An 18,192-nucleotide genomic window follows, 5' to 3' on the forward strand; every position below is an offset into this window, starting at 1 on the left:
CAGGTGGGAGCCGCAGTGCCTGGACTTTTTCTCATTTTCTTCCAGGTTGATCCGTGGGCTACTCGGTAAGAAAAACTCAGTTTTCCTTACGAAAGAATAATAATAGTAGAAGTGATGATGGTGATGATGATGATGAGGAGGAGGAGGAGGAGCAGGAAGAGGAGTGTATAGATCAATGATAGCCCCCCACAATAAAAATAAAAAGGGAAATCAGAATAAGCATGTTTAAAGTATAGATGAAGATAGAGACATTTGACAATGTGAAATTGGGAAGCACTGTAGAAGCAGGACCAAGTGAAAGGCAAGACAACATGATATGGAAGAAACTGTATCCCCCAGAGAGGAAGAGGAAGGGAAAACCAGAAAAAGGGAAGGAGCATTCTTGGCTGTCTGGGAAGGGAGGATTCCTGGTTGTCCTAAAATTCCCCGTTACAGGACACATTGTCTACATAGCAACCCCTGTGTGATGAGTCTCTTTTCCTTTCAGTCAAAAATCCAAGATAAACCATCAGTATTGACACAAAACTTACTGATGACTCAAGAGCTCATTTGGATGTTCATAGATTTTACAACTCTTCTTCCCCTTAGATTTTATCCCTGTTGCTACAGGTGTTTAAGCACTTTATCAAGAATATTGTCATCTCTGGTAAAAGACATGTGAGAGAAGAGATTAAAAATATGTGACATAATAGGAGTATTCCATCTCTTCTGTCCTCATAGCACATCTTTTTTTGAACAAGTCTCCTTTAAACAAGTCTTCCTGTAAACAACTCTCACTAGCTATTCTAATTCCATGATCTTTACACCTATGTCTCTCTCCACTGGGCTTCCGCACATTTTCTTTATTCTATCACACATCTCATTTGGGATAAGAATCCTTATGTTTATTTCTGAGTTACAATAACAACATCACTGGAGATGCTGGGCGAGGTGGCTCACACTTGTAATTCCAGCACTTTGGGAGGCTGAGGTGGGTAAATCACTTGAGGTCAGGACTTCAAGAGAAGCCTGGCCAACATAGTGAAACCCCTTCTTTACTAAATATACAAAAATTAGCCAGGGTTGGTGGCCCGCGACTATAATCCCAGTTACTTAGGAGGGTGAGGCAGGAGAATCCCTTGAACCTGAAAGGCAAAGGTTGCAGTGAGCTGAGATCATACCACTGCACTCTGGCTTGGGGAACAGAGCAAGACTCCCTTATTGGGAGAAAAAACAAAAAAATAAAAAACAAAAAAACCTGACGTGTTAGTGGCACATGGGGTGCACCTGGTACACTTCATTACTAATCAAAATCTGAATTTTTAATGATTAGTCCCCAAGAGAAATGGACAGTAAAAATGACATAAAGACAAGGAAGTTCCTGCCTATTTTCTTGTAATAGCAAGTCCAGTTTAAAAACAGTAAGATAGGGCTGGGCATGGTGACTCACGCCTATAATCCCAGTATTTTGGGAGCCCAAGGCAGGCAGATCACAAGGTCAGGAGTTTGAGCCCAGCCTAGCCGACATGGTGAAACCCCATCTCTACTGAAAATACAGAATTTAGCTGGGAACAGTGGCGGGTGCCTGCAGTCCCAGCTACTCAGGAGCTTGAGGCAGAATCACTTGAACCCAGAGGGTGGATGTTGCAGTGAGCTGAGATTACCTCACTGCACTCCAGGTTGGGCAACAGAGCAAGACTCCAACTAAAAAAATTAAAACAACAACAACAACAACAACAACAACAACACCGTAAGGTAGCTTCTTTCACCAAATTGATTTGGATTGGACCATATTGTTAACTTACTGGAATGTCAGCGACATGTCAGGGGCACTCTGAAAAGACAAGCACCCAACAGAAAGCCTAATGCACCTTGAGTTCTGAATAAACACCTCTTAGGTGCAAATGAAAAATATGTATATTTATTGCTCGCCCGTTTCAAAGACAACAATATACAAAGATTAGTTGAAATTATAGTTTCTAAATGGGAAATATTTATGCAGATTGCCTATTTGTATTATGCATTATCTGAATCTAAAGCCAGTTGCTAGCCTCCCCATTTTGTAGAGACAACAAACACCATGAGATCCGTAGTGTGTCCAGCTGGGAAAGCGGTAAAAATGCATCTCATATCACCTCCTCAATGACCCTTTATTTAGGATTGAGCTAATTTGTGAACTACTTTCCGGCCTCTAACATGAAGTATAAATGTAGTGTTTCTTGGTGAAATGGATGATGATATTAACAACTGGTCTTTCCTAAGATGTGCCCCTTGAGGACTAAGGGATAAGGCATTTTCTGGAAGATCTGTAAATAAAGACAGCATATTTGAGGTTATATATTTTTATTATCTGATTATATGTTGATAATAAAAATAAATCAGTAAAAGAAAAATCGTTCTTTCTCAATACTGGTAATAAATCCATGCTTAACCTGGGAAGGTAAAGATTTGCAGCCCTGTGCCAAAGAGCATTGTTACAGTCACCTGTAAAGTGTGCTTGTAAATAACAACAAAACACCAACAATCAGTTGGCTTTGGTTATTCTCCTCCACTAGCAGTGGAACCTCAAGTTACCCTACCATAAGCCTCTAATCTGTATATGCTTGTCTGCTCACCAGAGAGAGTGTTTGGCTAGCTTGCGCCACCGGGTCCAGTTAAACATACAACAAAATAGCAGATCTGAGCATTTTTCATCAACTCATAAAAAATTTAAAGGACCCAGGGTCATCCAATTCATTTTCTAGTCTGCTTTTAAGCAATACTTGAAGAAAAGAGGTACCATAACTCTATGCTGCTGACTTCCAGGAACTCTGCTTAACGTGTTGGTAGAACTTAAAATTATCTTTGTTCATTTGGCATCTCTTTTCATTTGGCACACTAGAAAGGCCTGTGGTAATAAAACAGAAATATAAGAGCATGCCTTTTTTCTGTCCCCTAGGAGGAGAGAAACTCTCAGGAGAGGGTGCAGATGCACAGTAAGGAAACAGGAAACAGAGGAAGTTTAGAAAATAAATACTGGACTAAATTTAGAAGAGAAGATAAACCAAACAAGAGTCAGCTCAGGGTAGTGGGAAGATGGGGATTTTAGACACGATGAGCATGGTATTGGAAGAAGGAAAAAAAATTCACTAAAGATTCATCTGCATAATTATTCTTCCAAAATTAAAATTAAAATAGTCACGCACTATGCTGACATAGCTAATGAAGAGATTGACTTTGTTCTTTCCTTTATCATTGACTCAAGCAGTTTGTAACCCACCTCCATTTTGCAGCCTCACCCTATATTTTGTGATATTTCTTTTGTGCCTTTTCATTTTAATGAGAAAATGGAGGCTCTCCCTGGAGACAAGGTAACTTATCACCAAAATCCACTTTCTTGTCAATTTCCAAGTTACCATCAAGGCCATATTGCAATGTGGATAGACAAAAATATTTCTATGAATTGTGTTTTTTACTAGTTTGGTGTGAAGAGAAAGATATCCTTCCTTCTTTATTCTTTCTTTCTCCCTTCACACTTACTTCTTTATTATTTGTTACTCTTCCTGATAAACATCCTAATAATCTCCCTGTGAAGATGAAGAGATAACATTGATAATTATGTCATTATGCCAACTTTCCAAGAGTTTTATGAAACACAAAGTTACTGGAATTTTTTCAAGATTTTATCAGTAAGAAGCCTTAATATATATTCTTGTGTAATAATAAGTAAAATAGAAGGACATAAAACATAGTATTCTAGTCTTCTACTGGCTACTGTTACTCTGTGTGTGTGTGTGTGTACATATGCATATGTGTATTAAAAAACTCATATATATAATACACACATACATATTATATGCATACCTATCCAGGATAGGTGTGTGTATACGCTGAAGTACACTCAAAAATAATTGTAAAAAAGATCTCTAGAGCATACAAACTTTTCTTTTGAAACACAACGATTGCATATTTGTTTTGACTGAAGTTTGCAAATGGTACAAACAATATTTCAAAATGAACCTTTACTTTCCTTGGGATTTTGGGGATTTTGGGGATGATAAGCACAATCTTTTTCCTGTGTTAACTTCAAAAAATTAAACTGTTGATTTTATAATCCTTTAGGTTGACAAAAAAGTTGCAAAGGTAGTACAGATTCTTCCCACATATGTTGCATCCAGATTCTCTTATATTTTAATTATATATTGACAAATAATATTCACATATATTTATGGGGTACAACATGATATGGTATATGCATTCAGAATGGAGTCATTGTACAGAGCTAATTAACATATCCCTCACCCAAAAACTTATTATTTATCTCTCCTGTCTAGCTGAAATTTTGTATCCTTGGATTAATCCTGCCCCATTCCTCTTATCTATGCCCCTGGAAAGCACCAATTTACTCTCTGTTGCTCTGCGCTGGGTTTTTTCATTGACTCCACATATGAGTGAGATCATGCATTGTCTGTCTTTCTGTGTCTGGCTTATATAATTTAGCATAGCATCCTGCATGTTCATGTATGTTGTCACAGAAGGCAGGATTTCCTTCTTTGTAAAGTCAGGATAGGATTCCATTGTATAGATATACCACATTTTCTTTAGCCATTCATCTGTTGATGTTGTTCATTTCAAAGTAAAGTAAGCCTACGCTAATAAGGAAAAAGTATACTTAGGATGTGTGATGAGTCTTTTAATATTAGCATCTTTTTGACATATCTATTGACATGAATGATGGCATTATACCTCCATCAAAAACATTAGTTCACACCCATGTAGCAAACCCTTCATGGTCATGTTATTCTCCCATCCTTATAAGATCGATTACTTCTGAATGTAAAAAAAATAAAAAATATATACATACTGTATGTATCCACAGTAAAACTATATATAAAATATACAAATATATATACTATATAAATATAGGTGCCATGTAAGTATATATGTGTATTTTATAGGACTATATAAGCATGTATACTATGTAATATTTAAATATACTATATACACTACATATAGTATCTAAATATACTCTATATAGTCTATATAGAGTGCTTAAATACTGTGTGCATATATATGTTATGTATATATTATATACATACAAAACATATATATATAAAATTATGGTCAATTTGCCATAATCCAGTTACACTTACATCTATACTGTCTCTTGAAAGAAAAACCAATGGACAACTTCCACTTTCTACTTTAGATATTATTTTTATTGCATAAGATTTTACACATACATGAACACTCTCAGGAATATATTATGTATGGTTAAGAATGTTTTAAAACAAGTGATATAAATGTGTAGTATATGGTTCACACACACACACGCATGCATGTATGTGTGTATCTATACATAACCATAATCTTGCGAATGACACAAACTGAATATTTTGCTAAGATTAACTGTGCTAAAATCTGACTCTATAACTAAAAATTTTTCTGCCATAAATAAAACAAAACAATATTTTAATGAGTAGTCCCTGAGGTATATACAATAGGTAATAGAGCATACAGTTTTATAAGAATTTTATGGAACCCAGTTACAGGATTTTTTCCCAATTTTCTTGAGCATTAGGAAGCATTTAGATATATTTACTAAGTCAGATGTGGTGGCTCACATGTGCATGCAGTCCAAGCTACTTGAGAGGCTGAGGCAGAAGAATCACTTGAACCCAAGAAGCAGAGGTTGCCATGAGCTGAGATTGTGCCACTGCACTCCAGCCTGGCAACAGAGCGAGACTCCATCTCAAAAAAAAAAAAAAAAAAAAAAAAAAAAAAAAGAAATACTCATTTTATTATATATATGTTTTCCTAAGTCATTAAAGATGCTTTATATGAAGTTTATGAAGAGCCTTTGAAAAATGTGTCAGTATTAGCAAAGTACACAATGACTTCCTCATCGCTTCACTTATTTTATTGGGAGAAAACATTTTATGATAACTGAGAAAATTTCACATCTGAAGCCAGCCTGGTGTAAATTCCAAGCTCCCCCTTACCAGCTGTTTAACCACGAATAAATGACTTACTTTCTTCCTCTTTCCCTCACAGGGCTTTAGGATTAGAATATCATTAACACCTGTATCCCAGGACTTAAAATTAAAATTAAACATTTAAAAACAATATCATTAATATAATATGCATGATATGAATACTATAAATAGATTTTGATATACCTATTTATCTACCGCATGTCTATTCATATCATCAGAAGGAAGTATTACAGAAGGAAGTATTACAGAAGGAAAAAAAAAAAAACGCAAAATAACGCAACCACATTCCGTGAAGCAACGTGAGTGTCTCAGTAGATGGCGCTATCCGCTCTGCGTCAGGAGAGGCAGCAAGAATTTCAGGTGGAAATGGGGAAGGCTGAATGAATAGTGGAGGGTGTGAGTAGGGAGTGTGTTGAAATAAGTGACAATCCAAATGGCAAGACTTCCCATTAACCTTCTGAAAGCCCAGTTAAGGCATTTCTCACTGTCATGCGACGTGAGTAGAGCTGCATGACAGGTGAACTTACTGTCAAGATAAAGAGTCTATGGTTTTGTAGATTTCCTTCCAGGTCCAGGAACATTTCTTTCCCGTTCCGCTTCCCAGATGAAACAGAAGCGCCAACCCTACCGGGATTTTACCATCAATCAGCAGGGAAATAGAACCTTCGACACCAGTATATGAATACAAATTTTGTTTATATCTTTGTATTCATAGAAGTTCCTTTGGGAAGAAGGGAGAAGAGAAATTCCAAAATATTTCATTGGAAATTTTCGGCATCTCAAACTAGCAATTTCCACTATGTTGTACACAGATTAGAGAATGATTATATTTAGTGCTCATAAAATCGGTCCTAGGAAAATATGATAATCATTTCAAAATGGTGGGAAGACAATATATTAGACAAATATATTAGTCTCAACTTCAGCTCTGGGTATAGCATGGGAGACCTTGAATTAGAACATGTTAGCCTTTTTTGCTTGTTTGTTTTTCTCTTTCTTTTTCTTCTTTATTTTTTATTTTTTTAACAAATAATACGTTTTATTTTATTTTTAAGATTTCAATAAATCTTAAAAAAACAAAGGAAAGAAAACAAGATGATTTGGATTTGTATCCCTGCCCAAATCTCATATCCAATTGGAGGAGAGGTCTGGTGGAAGATGATTGGATTGGGGGCAGATTCCCCGCTTGCTCCTCTCATGGTAGAAATTTTCTTTATAGGAGTGAGTTCTTATGGGATCCAATGGTTCAAAAGTGTGTGGCATGTCACAATTCACTCTTTCTCCTTCCACTGTGGGAAGAAGGTACTCGGTCCCCCTTCACCTCCTGCCATGATTGTGAGTTTTCTGAGTCCTGCTAGTCATGATTCCTGTTATGTCTGAAGAACTGTGAGTCAATTCAGCCTCTTTTTTAATACATTACTCTGTCTAAGGTAGCTCTTAAAGCAGTATGAAAAGAACTAATACAGAAAACCTCTCAATTCCCCTTCAGGCTTTGACTTTAAGCTTGACTTTTGTGCCTGCAGCAAGAACTTTCCCTGAAATTCCAACTCTGGGATTCCAGTCATGGAGATAATCCCATCCCTGTCCGAACAATTATTGAATATAGTAACTCCTAACTCTTGTTGAGAATCATGGCCTTGGTCATTGCTGCCTTCCATATATTTCTTTACTTTATCTTCCTTTTAGAAGTAAAGATGTTACAGTGGTGATTGTGTAGATACTAGTGGTGATGATGGTGAAAAGAAGAGATAAAAGAAATAGAAAATTGTCATGACTAGGCATGGAGGCTCACACTTGTAATCCCAAGAGTTTGGTAGGCCAAAAAAGGATAATCACTTAAGCCCAGAAGTTCAAGACCTTCCTAGGCATTATAGCAAGACCTTATCTCTACAACTCAATTTGTAAAAGTAGTCAAGGATGGCAATATACACCTGTATTCCCATCCACTTGGGAGGCTGAGGCAGAAGGATTTCTTGAGCCCAGGGCTTGGAGGCTACAGTGAACTATGATCACCCTACCCTACTCCAGCCTGGGTGACAGAGCAAGAAGGTTTCAATAATAACAATGAAAATAGAAAAGTAAAGAGAAAAATCACCATAAGAACCCTGCTCTATTAACTACAGGTACAATCTATTGGTGGTTGATAAAATTATTGGGTGAAACTTGGAGGAAAAAAATGAATAAAATATTGATTACTTTAAAAATATATATTTGAAGGGAGCTTTTAATTACAAAAGCGGGCTTAGATTTCTCAAATGACTTTCATAAAATATACTTTAAGTCTGGATATCTGTAAATCATGAATGATCAAGAAAAGTTTCTGAGAACTTTGCTGACTTTGAAACTGACTATTGGAAGTCATATGCTTTGCAACGTGGAGATTCAATGCTTCTATTTTGTGAATTTCAAAACCAATAATATGCATTACAAGTATTTGTATTGAACCAAATATTCAAGGATAATTTCAAATGATATATTTGTCACAAATCAGACATACAGGGTAGCAATTCTTTCAAAATATGTAATAGCTTATAAAATGTACTATTACTGATACCAAGAAAAACAAAATTTTCTACTTTTTAAACAGAAATTAGAAATATAGAAAAGAATGCAAAGTAAAGTAGACAAAAAATATTCACACTTCCTTTTAAGTGAATGATAAATCATACATGCTAACTGACTGCTTTTAATTCTGGCTCGGCAGAGTCTCACTTCCATGGAGCCCAGCAAGCAAAGATCCACTGGCTTCAAATTCTTGCAGCCAGCACCAGTCTGAACTCAACATGGGACTCATGAGCTTGGTGGGGGGAGGGGCATCTGCCATTGGTGAGACTTGAGTAGGCAATTTTACCCTTACAGTTTAAACAAAGCCATGGGGAAGTTCAAACTGGGCAGAGTCCATCACAGTTCAGCAAAACCACTGCAGTCAGACTGCCTCTCCAGATTTCTCCTCTCTGGGCAGGACATCTCAGAAAAAAAGACTTCAGTCCCACTCAGGGTCTTATAGAGAAAACCCCCATCTCCCTAAAACAGAGCACCTGGCAGAAGCAGCAGTTGTGGATGAAGCTTCGACGAACTTAAATGTCCCTGCCTGACAGCTCTGAAGAGAGTTCTGGATCACCCAGCACAGAGCTCAAGCTCTGCTAAGGGACAGACTGCCTCCTGAAATAGATCCGTAACCCCCGTGTATGCAGACTGGGAGACACTTCCAGTAGGGACTGACAGACACCTCACACAGGAGAGCTCTGGCTGGCATCTGGTGCATGTCCTTCTGGGACAAAGCTTCCAGAGGAAGGAACAAGCAGCAATCTTTGCTGTTCTGAAGCCTCCACCAGTGACACCCAGGCAAACAGGGTCTGTAGTGGACCTCCAGCAAACGCCAGCAGAGAGGCAATACTAGTAGAAGGAAAACTAACAGACAGAAAAGAATACTATCAATATCAACAAAAACAACGTTCACACAAAAATCCCATCTGAAAGTCACCAACATCACAAACCAAAGGTAAATACATTCATGAAGATGATAGAAAACCAGTGTGAAAAGATTGAAAATTCCAATACCAGGATGCTTCTTGTCCTCCAAAGAATTACAGTCAGAAGAGACTGGTGGCCAATATTCATCATTTTAAAGTCAGTAATTTTTAACACAGAATTTCATATCCAGACAAACTAAGCTTCATGAGCAAAGGAGAAATAAAATATTTTACAGAGAAGCAAATGATGAGAGATTTTGTCACCCTAGATCTGCCTTACAAAAGGAGCTCCTAAAGGAAGCACTAAACATGGAAAGTAACAACCAGTATCAGCCACAGCAAAACTTACCAAACTGTAAAGACCATCCACGCTACGAAGAAACTGCAATGGGCAAAATAAGCAGCTAGCATCACAATGACAGGATCAAAATCACATGTAACAATACTAACCTTAAATGTGAACAGGCTAAATGCTCCAGTTAAAAGACATGGATTGGCAAATTGGAAAAAGTGTCAAGACCCATCAGTGTGCTGTATTCAGGAGACCTATCTCATGAGCAAATACACACAGGCTCCAAATAAAGGCATGGAGGAATATTTACCGAGTGAATGGCAAGCAAAAAAAGCAGGAATTGCAAACCTAAACTCTGATAAAACAGACTTTAAGCCAACAAAAATCAAAAGAGACAAAGAAGGGAATTACATAATGGTAAAGGGATCAATGAAACAAGAAGAGCTAACCCTCCTAAGAATATATGCACCCGATTACAGAAGCACCCAGATTTGTAAAGTAAGTTCTTAGAGACCTTAAAAGAGACTTAGACTACTACACAATAATAGTGGGAGACTTTAATATCCTATTGTCAATATTAGATAGATCAATAAGAGAAAATTAACAAGGATTTCCAGAACTTGAACTCAGTTCTGGACCAAGCAGACCTAATAGACACCTACAGAACTCTCCACCCCAAATCAACAGAATATACATTCTCAGAACCACACTAAACTTATTCTAAAATGGACAACATACTTAGGAGTAAAAGACTCCTCAGCAAATGCAAAGCAATGGAAACTATAACAGACAGTTTCTCAGATCACAGTGCAATCAAATTAGAGCTCAGGATTAAGAAACTCACTCAAAACCTCACAACTATGTGGAAACTGAACAAACTGCTCCTGAATGGCTACTGGGTAAATAATAAAATGAAAGCAGCAATAAGTAATTTCTTTGAAACCCATGAGAACAAAGAAACAACCTACCAGAATCTGTGGGACACAATCACAGCAGTGTGCACAGTGTAATTTATAGCACTAGATGTCCACAAAAGAAAGCAGGAAAGATCTAAAATAGACACCCTAACATCACAATTAAAAGAATTAGAGAATCGAGAGCAAACAATTTAAAAAGCTAGTAGAAAACAAGAAATAACTCAGATCAGGGCAGAAGTGAAGGGGATAGAGACATGAAAAACACTTTGAAAAATCAACGAATCCAAGAGCTGATTTTTGGAAAGGATCAACAAAACAGATAAATTGCTAGCCAGACCAATAAAGAAGAAAAGAGAGAAGAACCAAATACACACAATAAAAATGATCTAGAGAATATTACCATTGGTCTCACAGAAATATAGAGAAACTACCTTCAGAGAATACTATAATCACCTATGCAAATAAACTAGAAAATCTAGAAGAAATGGATAAATTCCTAGAGACATACATCCCCCCAAGACTAAACTAGAAAGAAGTTGAATCCCTTAATAGACCAATAACAAGTTCTGAAATTGAGGCAGTAACTAAAAGCCAAAAAAATAAAAATAAAAATAAAAATTCTAGGACCAGACGGATTCACCTTAGAATTCTACCAGAGGTACAAATAGAAGCTGGTAGCATTCTTTCTGAAACTATTCCAAACAATAGAAAATGATGGATTCTTCTCTAACTGATTTTATGAGTCCAGCATCATCCTGATACCAAAAACTGGCAAAGACGGCCAATGTCACTGGTGAAGATTGGTGTGAAAATTCTCAATAAAATACTGGGAAACCAAATCCAGTAGCTTATCAAAAAGATTACCCACCACTATCAAGTCAGCTTCATCCCGGGAATGCAAGATTGGTTCAATACACACAAATCAATAAACATAATCCATCATATAAACAGAACCAATTACCAAAAGCACATAATTATCTCAACAGATGCAGAAAAGGCCTTTGAAAAAATTCAACATCACTTCATTCAATAAACCAAGTATTGATGGTATGAATCTCAAAATAATAAGAGCCATTTATGACAAACCCACCGCAAATATCATACTGAATGGGAAAAAACTGGAAGTATTTCCTTTGAAAACCAGCACAAGACAAGTAAGCACTCTCTCACCACTGCTATTCAACATAGTATAGGAATTTCTGACCAGGACAACCAGGTAAGAGAAATAAATAAAGGGTATTCAATTAAGAAAATGGAAAGTCAAATTGTCTCTGTTTGCAGAAGAAGTGATTGTACATGTAGAAACCCTCATTATCTCAGCCCCAAATCTCCTTGAGCTGACAAGCAAGTCTCAGGATCCAAAAACAAAGTGCAAAAATCACAAGCTTTCCTATACACCAATAACAGATAAACAGAGAGCCAAATCATGAGTCAACTGCCATTCACAATTGCTACAAAGGAATAAAATACCTAGGAATACAATTCAAAAGGGATGTGAAGGACCTCTTCAAAGAGAGCTACAAATCACTGCTCAAGAAATTAAGAGTGGACACAAAATGGAAAAGCATTCCATTCTCATGGATAGGAAGAATCGAATCATGAAAATGGTGATACTGCCCAAAGTAATGTACAGATTCTATGCTACCACCATCAAGCTACTGTTGACGTTCTTCACAGAATTAGAAAAAACTATCTTATATTTCATATGGAACGAAAAAAGAGCCCATCTAGCCAAGAGTATCCTAAGCAAAAAGAACAAAGCTGGAGATATCACGCTACCTGACTGCAAACTATACTACAAGGTACAGTAACAAAAACAGCAAGGACTGGTATCAAAACAGATATGTGGATGAAAGGAACATGCCTAACATGACATGAAGCTGATTAATATCACCCAGTAATTTATGATAATCATTTAAGGTGTATAAGTTGCTAGTATTTAATTTAACATTTTGAGGTCTTACTGAACAGAAAGTTATTATGTATCCAAAATATTTCCAAGGCAGGACATGTGTACCTTTTCAGGTGCTATGATTAAACCTCTTAACTGTGTATTCTTTTGAACAGAGGCATATAAACATAAAAGTACTGGATCTGTTCGTGGCTCCTAGTAAAATATCATCCATAAAATTAATAATTTTGCAATTAGGAGAATCTTTTTTACTGCGGAGCAAAGCAAGATTTACATAATATTGACACATGGTAGGACTATTCAGCAACCCTTGAGGATGTACTTTACAATGTAATCAGTGAGCTGGCCATTTGTTATGTATAGCTGGTATTATAAATGCCAACTTTTCTCTATCCTGTTCTGCAAGGGTAGTGGTGTAAAAGCAATCTTTTAAGTCAATAACGACTATAGGCTAATTCTGAGGAATCACCAAGGGAAGGCAACCCCTGTTGAAGGGGTCCCATAGGTTGCAGATTAGCATTAGTAGTTCATAAGTCATGTAAAAGTCTCCACTTGTCGGATCTTTTGGGAACGATGAAATTGGGCAAATTCCAAGTGCTGTTTGATAGTCCTATATGGCTGGTTTTTCATTGCTCCTTACCTAATTTATGGGCTTATTGTAATTTCTCTCCCTTTAAAGGCCACTGCTCTACCCAAATTAGATTTTGGGAGAGCCATATTAGGGGTAGGGGAGGAACAACAACAGTGGTCATAATTAGAAAAGGGTTCACTGTTCACATTAATTAATTAAGTTCTGCCCTCTAGAGGAGGAATTGACTGGCATCTAAACTTGTTTTAGCTAGCACTGAGCAGTCCCATGGGGTCATATGGAAGTTGTCTGCTATGGCTTCAATTACTCTTAACAGCCTCATTGTCTCTAATACTTTTTCTTATCTCTTTGTAAGCATCAAAAGAAATGTGTTCATACACCTGATTGCCTTGTCAGTCTTGCATTTCCAAGCAGGCCAACAGCTCCCCTTTTAATTCTGTATGCCTAAGACAGGGTCCAAAGCTGTATTACGTCCCTTGTCTTTTTTCCAATTTATTGAGGGAGGGAGCTCAATAAATCTCCATTTCCACTTTGGTATTTTTGTCTGATAATGGTGAGGCTGAGGAAGGAGGAGGAGGTCGTAAGGTAGGTGATGGTTCCTTCTCCCCTCCCGTTTTAGGCTCTTCATGTAGAGTGAGATGAAAGTAGCCCTAACTAAGGTCCGTAACCTTATAGATGTTACTTGAATTCATTGCCTTTGTGCATGATGTTGTTTAAAATTTTTCCTCACTTGTTCCCAGAGATATTAGATCCAGCATTCCTTCTTCTGGAAACCATAGGTTATGAGAACCAACTATTTGCTTTAGGTCCTTTAATTCAGCCAGCAAAACTGAGGCTCTGCTACCTTTAAACAGTTGTTTCAGTATTTTTATACTGTTGCTGTTGAGCTGATGACTGTTGTCTCATGATGAAACCCTAGCCTGAACAATTCCTTCAAACTTGGAAATCCTGAGCAGACACCAATGACTTAATAGTTGCACAGCCTCTTCATGTTTTTCAAGGGTTCTGTTGTGATCCATTGTAGTGTTCCCCACATGGGGCACCACCTGCTGAGTCTGCCTTACAGAATCTAGCTGAGCTACAGATGAAAGAAGTACACAGACAGGGATTATGCTTGACAGCGTGGCTAAGTGACTACATGGCTAAACACTGCCAATGACAGTGTGGCCACAGCAGCCTCAGTAAGCTGGAGACTATCACATTCATTTAGTACAGATTTAATGACAAAGTCCTGGAGAGAGCACAATTTATGGGTAATTAACATTGTCAACCCCTCAAGTAGAGAGCAGCCCTGCATGTGAATAATCAAAGGTTAGTTTCTGGAGACATAAGTAAATCAATTTATCTAGATAACTTCATTTACATTCCCTTTTTATCTACCCTTTGCCTTAAAGATAATTTAGCTGCCTTAAGATAATTTATCTGAACCTAAATTTAGCCTTCAGCTAAATTCTCTTCTGAAGCTTTTGCAAAATCTCCCAGGCTTCCAAGAAGGTGTGTCTTTCCCTAAAGCTTTTACAATTTTTCCCACCACCCTGACCGATGTACATTTGGGAAAGCTGGATAGCCATATGCAGAAAGCTTAAACTAGATCCTTTTCTTACACCTTATACAAAAATTAACTCAAGATGTATTAAAGACTTAAGTGGAAGAACTAAAACCATAAAAAACTTAGGAGAAAACCTAAGCAATACCATTCAGGACATAGGCATAGACAAAGACTTCATGATTAAAACAACAAAAGCAATGGCAACAAAAGTCAAAACTGATAAATGGAATCTAATTAAAGAGCTTATGCACAGGAAAAGAAACTATCATATGAGTGAAAAGGCAGCCTATAGAATGGGAGAAAATTTTTTGCAATCTATTCATGTGACAAAGGGCTAATATCCAGAATCTAAAAGGAAGTTAAACAAACGTACAAAAAAAAAAAAAAAAAAAAAAAAAAAAAAAAGGCAACCACATCAAAAAGTAGGTGAAGGATGTGAACAGATGCTCCTCAAAGGAAGACATAAATGTAACAAACAAATATATGAAAAAACCTCATCAGCACTGGTTATTAGATAAATGCAAATAAAATTTACAATGAGATACCATCTCATGCTAGTTAGAATGGCAATCATTAAAAAGTCAGGAAAAAACAGATGTTGGAGAGGATGTGGAGAAATAGGAAAGCTTTTACACTGTTGGTGGGAGTGTAAATTAGTTCAATCATTGTGGGAGACAGTATGACGATTCCTCAGGAATCTAGAACCAAAAATACCATTTGACGCAGCAATCTGATTACTGTGTATATCGTCAAAGGATTATAAATCATTCTAGTATAAAGACACAAGTATGCATATGTTTATTGTGACACTGTTCACAATAGCAAAAACCTGGAACCAACCCAAATGCCCAGCAATGATTGACTGGATAAAGAAAATGTGGCACATACACCATGGAGTACTGTGCAGTCATAGAAAAGGACGAGTTCATGTCCTTTGCAGGGACGTCGATGAAGCTGGAAACCATCATTTTCAGCAAACTAACACAAGAATAGAAAACCAAACACCACATATTCTTATTCGTAAGTGGGAGCTGAACAATAAAAACACATGGACTCCTGGAGGGGAACATCACACACTGGGGTCGGTCGGTGGTGGAGGGCTAGGGGAGGGATAACATTAGGAGAGATACATAATGTAGATGATGGGTTGATGGTTGCAGGAAACCACCAGGACACATTTATACCTATGTAAGAAAGCTGCATGCTCTGCAGTACTTAAAACATAATTTAAAAAAAAAAAAAAAAAAAAAAAGGAAAATGAAATGAAGAAACAGGAAAAAAAAATGAAAATAAAAGAATTGTTTTTTACTCATTTCAGTGAAGAATTCCCATGTCCATCTTTCAAATACTGCTAGACATCCAAAATCTGAGATAAATCAAGTTAAAACTATAGAGATGCCTTCTGTAAAACTCTTGTTTCATCATTATTCTACATTTTTTCTAATGAATTGTATTAGAGTTTTAGTCACTCTTTTAATACAAATTTCATGTTAGTTATTGTCATGTAAATTTCTCAGTGCCATTTTTATGTTTCTGTATAATTCTTATGAACAAAATTCCATTTTGGTCATGTACAGTTATTTGAAGTCTACTTAAATGTCAAAATTTTAAAATTTTCTATTTAGAACGATATGGTTCTCCTAAATCATGTGATTAGGATAGCCTATCCATGTGGGGTAAAGAGACAACATACACCTTCCTATATTGCTCCTCTGAAAAAAAGGAGATTATGTTTGTAGGGTTATATGAGGGGTTGCCACTGAATTGTGAATCAAATTCCATAGTCAAGTTTCTAAAAACCTTGGCACTGAGATAACTAGGTGATTTCTACCATTGTTGTTTTCCAACTGAAGGTTTCCGATTGTTCAGTAATATCAATCCCACATATCCACAGTCCGTGAAAAATCAGGTAACAATATTGAAAATGTAACATTGTTTTTTCAACATATTGAAGAAATACAATTATCATCAGTATCTGTTTGGAATTTTTCAGTGAAGGGATCAGTTGTCATTTATGTTATTAGGAAACAGCCTGTGGAAATCATTGATGACAAGAGTGTCCTCCAAAATCTTTGAATTTGTTCACATGTTAAAATATATTTAAGAACATACTAAATACTGGCTTTTCAATTGGTCATTTCTATCAGAGTAAACTGGGGAGTCAAGATGAGGTCATTATTTCATTTTCCCAATAATAAGAAAAGTTGCTAAACTGTCTCTGATTACATGCCTGAAACTCTCCTCCCATTATATCATTTTCTTATCATATTGGCAACATTCGCCTTTATTTTTTTTTTTCTCTTTTTTCGAGACAATCTCACTCTGTTGTACAGGCTGGAGTTCAGTGGAATGATCTTGGCTCACTTCTGCCTTTACCTTCTGGGTTTAAGCAATTCTTCTATCTCAGCTTTCCCAGTAGCTGGGGTTACAGGTGCATGCCACCACACCTGGCTAATTTTTGTATTTTTAGCAGAGATGGGTGTTTCACAATGTTGGCCTTGCTGGTCTCGAACTTTGAGCTCAAGTGATTCACTTGCCTTGGCCTCCCAAAGCGCTGGGATTACAGGCATGAGCCACCATATCCAGCCATCGTTAACTTTTTTACACCCCTGAGATACTAGATATTGAGAGAGATTATGTAAGTCCTGAACCTATAGAGCTCATCCCTGGCTAATATGTGTTCAATATTTGTATCTACGGCATTTCAGAGTTTTTACCGTATTTACGGTGGCGATTTGTTTCCTCACGTCTCAGATATTGCTTGAAGTTTTAAGGTGTAAAAAGACGGATGATCCTAATGAGTACATCTTGAGCCACGTAGTAGATATTGTATTCAAGTCTATGATGAATATTAATTCAAATGCCAGAATTTATAGCTACTTAATTAAACCTTGTATTTTTCCTGTTAGTTATATTGCTCCTTAAGAGTTTCCATGCATCCTCAGAGTGTTAGTTGGTGCCTGAAAACTAGATTTGTTGATTGACTTTTGTTCCCTCTTCTGTATACTAAAAACTAATTTCAAGATGCAATTTGAGAAAATTTCACACTTATATTTATAATCTATCAGAACAACCAGAAACTGTACACACCACAAAATCCCCAGTAAGAAAATAGCCATGGGTTACATCAATTTAAGCTCAAGCTTATAAATTACAGAAGATTAAATGACACACATACACACACAGGACATGGTGGTTTAAGCCTGTAATCCCAACACTTTGGGAGGCTGAGACAGTCAGATCATGAGGTGAAACCTCCTCTCTACTAAAAATGCAAAGATTAGCTGGGTGAGATGGCTTGTGTCTGTAATCTCAGCTACTTGAGAGGCAGAGGAAGGAGAATCACTTGTACCTGGGAGGTGGAGATTGCAGTGAGTGGAGATAATGATGCTGCACTCCAGCCTGTCGATGGAGTGAGACTCTGTCTCAAACAAACAAACAAACAAACAAACAACAAAAAAAACCTACATTTAGTAAGGCAAAGAAATAGTCATTGATGAGACAGC

Source organism: Macaca nemestrina, chromosome Y (assembly GCF_043159975.1).
Source record: "Macaca nemestrina isolate mMacNem1 chromosome Y, mMacNem.hap1, whole genome shotgun sequence".
NCBI classification, from domain to species: domain Eukaryota; kingdom Metazoa; phylum Chordata; class Mammalia; order Primates; family Cercopithecidae; genus Macaca; species Macaca nemestrina.